This window comes from Pongo pygmaeus, chromosome 5, assembly GCF_028885625.2.
Source record: "Pongo pygmaeus isolate AG05252 chromosome 5, NHGRI_mPonPyg2-v2.0_pri, whole genome shotgun sequence".
In the NCBI taxonomy this organism is placed as follows: domain Eukaryota; kingdom Metazoa; phylum Chordata; class Mammalia; order Primates; family Hominidae; genus Pongo; species Pongo pygmaeus.
In genome coordinates, this window is record NC_072378.2 from 92,389,179 (window position 1) to 92,393,890 (window position 4,712).

Genomic DNA, 4,712 nt, shown 5'->3' on the forward strand with positions numbered 1-4,712 from the left:
GCCAGAAGAATTCGGAAAATAGCACAGAGAGAAAAAAATAGATGGAAAATATAAGAAAGAGGCTAAGAGATATAAATGAAAGTTAGATTATTTAAAATACATTTAACTTCAGCTTGGAAACAGAAAGGGCCAAAAAATATTTAAAGAGAAAACAAGAACATACAACAGGTCCAAATAAAACACCCATCAAATTCCAAGTACGTTAAAGAAAGATAAATCCAAATGTTGAAATATTTTAGTGAAATTACAGAAAATAAAGGACAAAGAGAAAACAATGCCAAGAATAGCCAGAGAAAGACAATAGTGAGTATTAGATTGATATAGAATTATAAAGACCAAGTAAAGATATATCATGCAAATATTAATCTCAAAAAAGTTGATATCAGATAAATGTTTTGGAAGAAGTAAATAGTCTTGTAACAATATAAAGTTTTTAACTCATCAGAATAGTATGAGTTGAATTCATATATTTTGAAATACACAGCCTTAAAATGAATAAAGAAAGAATATACAAAGATTCCTTTCAGGAATCATTTCTTTAGTTCCTACTAGAGAAGCTTCTCTTAACATGTGGAGCGCCGGAAACCACAAAGAGGAGGTGCAGCATTCTGTCCTAAGTGTGAAGTGGATTCTTGGTGTTGCTGTGCTGCAACTGCCATTTGCTAATGATGACCTTGCTTTTCTTACTTAGAGTAAGACAGAGAGACAGCAGTCAGCCTGAGCGGTTTCCATTTATGAAAGCAAAAAACAAAAACAAAACCACTCTAAATTTGCAAACCAAAATAGACTATAATCAGAGTGGAAAATTTTAACATACCTCTCAGTAATTAACAAAACAACCAGACAAAAACATCAGTGAGTTTACAGAAGGCATGAACATACAAACACAACCACAATAATAGAATAATAAACTTTATTTTTTAGCACACCTGGACCACTTACAAAAATTGATTTTGTACTTGACTACAAAATCTCAACAATTATTGGAAGACTGATACAGTATAATATTCTCCCATCAAAAAACAATTAAGCTAGAAATAATGAAATAACTTTAAAACATTTCCTGTAGTTAGAAATTTAAAATTGTATTTGAAAGTACTCATGAAAAAACACTTTTAAAAAAACAGAAATTAGAAAATACTTTCATCTAAACTTTTCTCTTTTTTTTCTTTTTTTTTTTATTATGCTTTAAGTTCTAGGGCACATGTGCACAACGTGCAGGTTTGTTACATATGTATACATGTGCCGTATTGGTTTGCTGCACCCATTAACTCGTCATTTACATTAGGTATATCTCCTAATACTATCCCTCTCCCCTCCCCATACCCCATGACAGGCCCCGGTGTGTGATGTTCCCATCTTTTCTAATCCTTGTAAATGAAGCTAAAACCAAATTTAGGGGAAAATTTAAAATCTTAAACAATACATTATAGAGAAAGAAGCCTGAAAACTAATGAGGTAAGGATCTGTCTCAAGAAGTTAGAAAAATTAAAACAAATAAACCCAAGAAAATAGAATGAAGAAAAACTTTATTAAGAGCAGAAAGTGATGAAACAAACAAATACTATGGAAAGGATCAATAGAACACAAATTTTATTTTTGGATATTGTTAATAAAATTGTCTAACTTGGCAGAAACTAAATTAGAAAAAAAAGAGATGAGTAAGCAATATTAGCAATGAAATAGAGCACACAACTGCAAATGCTATAGACTATTTAAGAACAGATTTTATATATTTAAAAAAAAAAGAAAAAAAAAAAAAAAACTTTGGCCAGCACAATGGCTCACACCTGAAATCCCAGCACTTTGGGAGGCTGAGGCGGATGGATCATCTGAAGTCAGGAGTACAAGAACAGCCTGGCCAACATGGTGAAACCCCATCTCTACAAAAATACAAAACTTAGCTGGACACGGTGGCGGGTGCCTGTAATCCCAGCTACTTGGGAGGCTGAGGCAGGAGAATTGCTTGAAACCGGGGGGTGGAGGTTTCAGTGAGCCTAGATGGTGCCATTGCACTCCCGCCTGGGTGACAAGAGTAAAACTCCATCTCAATAAATAATAAATAAATAAATATTTTAAAAAAGAAAAAAATTTATACCAATCAATATGAATGTTTCAGATAGTTATAAAATATAGCAGAGTCTGTCTAAAAAGGAAATTGGAACACTGTATAGTCCAGAAAATTGAATCAGTAATTTTTTTTCAAAGAAAACTCTAATTCAAGATGTATCTATCAGTAAGTTCCAGAAAAGCTTCAAGGAAGAAATATTTTCTATCTTACATAAACTCTTCCACGAGGCGCAGGGGTGCTGGGAGAAAGAGAGAAAGAAGACTGGCCCAATTAATTCCATTGGGCCAAAAGTTCTTCAAACTGGGTATCACAAGACTGCACTTTCAAGATCTCTCAATCTTTCTTTCCAGCTTGTATTATGTTTAATACTGAGTATGACATATTCTCAAAATTATTTTTTCTTATTGATATTTAAAAAGTTATATTCTTATTGATGACATAATTTCTTCTGCAATATCTTAAGTATAGTCACAGAAAAAGGAAAAAATAAAAGTAGTCACTTTAAAAAAATTTGGTGCTAGCAGCTCCAAATAATGGGAGTGGTTAACATTTGAAACCTCCAAACTCATTGAACTCTTTAAAAATTATATGTCACAGTAGTCTCTATAAAAGGGTAAAAAATGATTTGTTTTACAATATTGCTGTATATATCATAGCTTTTCCCAGCCTTTTTAAAGATACCTTTGATAGTTTGCAAAAATATATTTAACTGTTTCCATAAAATGAGGTAACAGAAAAAAAGTATTTATATATCCTTAAAGACAAAATTTTTAGATTAAAATATTTCTACATGAATCTATGATTATTTAAACAGTCCAAATTAAGTAATTTGATGTAATCTCAGAGGATTTTAAAATGAAAAGGAAAATATCAATTTTTCTACTATCTACCGAGTTCTTCATGTTTGGTTTATGCAATTTAAAAAGTAGGATCTGAACATCAGTAAAAGTAGGAGAAGTATTAATAAAGCCTGGGAGACTTTAGAAGATCAACATGTGATGCTCTCTCATTCCAGTTATTCAGTAAGGTTTATGAAATGTTTGGTATAAGAAGATATCTTGCGAAAACACCTAAGGGGATTAATATGTGTGGATGCATTGTGATAATACATAGACCACATACAGGTTAGGAGGTGAAGACAAAAGGAGTAAAGAGAAACCCACACTTACTCACAAAAGTGCGTGAATACTGGAATCATCAGAGTTATTGAATCTTGTGAGGTTGTAGGCCTTGCATAAGCCATAAAATTGGGATTGGAGAATTGTTTAAGGTGATTTTTGCCCAAGTTTTATTGTGATGAGAAACATAAGAAAATTGAGCATCTTGACATTTGTAAGTGATAGTTCAATAATACTAAATACATTCATAACGCTGTGCAACCATCACCACCACCTACCTTCAGAACTCTTTCCATCTTGTAAAACTGAAATTCTATAACCATTAAACAATAACTCCCCACTCCTCCAAACTCCAGCCCCTGTCAACCATACTATATTTTCTACTGCTTACTATAATTTAGGACTTTACATTTAGGTCCTTGATCCATTTGGATTTTTTATTTTAATTTTTGTATATGGTGTTAAGTAAGGTCTGACTTCATTTTATATATATATATGTATATATATAAAAAATATTAGACAAATATATATTTTGATATATATATATTAGTCATATATATATGTGGATATCTAGTTTTCCAAGCACTGATTGTTCAAAAGACTTGCCATTTACCTCTCTGAATGGCCTTGGCCCCCTTGTCAAAAACCATTTGACCATATATATGATGGTTTATTTCTGGGTTTTCTATTATTTCCCATTGCTCTATCTCTCTGTCTTTATGCCAGTACTATCCTTTTTTTGATTACGATAGCTTTGTAGAAAATTTTGAAATCAAAGTTTGAGTCCTCCATCTTTGCTCTTTTCCAAGTCATTTTGATTATTCAGAGTCCCTGAGATTTCCTATGAATTTTTAGAAGAGTTTTTCTATTTTTGTAAAAGTGCCATTGGGATTTTGATAGGGATTGCATTAAGTCTGTAGATTGCTTTGGGTAGTATTGAAATCTCAATGGGATTAAGTCTTCCAATCCATGAGCATGGGGTGTGCTTACATTTATTTTTGAATTATTTATTTCTTTTAGCACGTTTTGTAATTTTTATTATACAAATGCTACAATCTGAATGTGTGACCCCAAAATTTATGTGTTGAAACCTAATTCCCCATGTGATGATATTAGAAAGTGAGGCCTTCAGGAGGTGATTAGATCATGAGGATGGAGTACTCATCGATGAGATTAGCGCCCTTATGAGGGGCTGAAGAGACCAGAGTTTTCTCATTTAGCCATGTGAGGATTCAGCAAGGGGACTTTCACAAACAGGAAAACAGGCCCTAACCAAATAGAATCTGCTAGTGCCTCCGTCTTGGATTTCCCAGCCTCCAAAGCTGGAAAAAAATAAATGTCTGTTGTTTACAAGCTACTTACTTTATGGCATTTTGTTATAACAGCCCAAACAGACTAAGACAACAAGTCTTTTGCCTCCTTGGTTAATTCCTAAGTATTTTGTTGTTTTTGATGATATTGTAAATTCAATTTTTTTAAAACTTTCTTTTCAGATTGTTCGTTTTTAGTGTATAGAAATGTGA

The 4,712-nt window shown here is 32.4% G+C and overlaps 1 non-coding gene across 1 annotated transcript; it reads left to right on the top strand.

The window, feature by feature from the left end:
* Positions 1-513: 513 nt before the first annotated feature.
* On the top strand, positions 514-726 carry LOC129039641 (small nucleolar RNA U3). Its single transcript, XR_008503374.2, has one exon. It is a non-coding gene; the product is annotated as a small nucleolar RNA U3 (small nucleolar RNA).
* Positions 727-4,712: the final 3,986 nt, after the last annotated feature.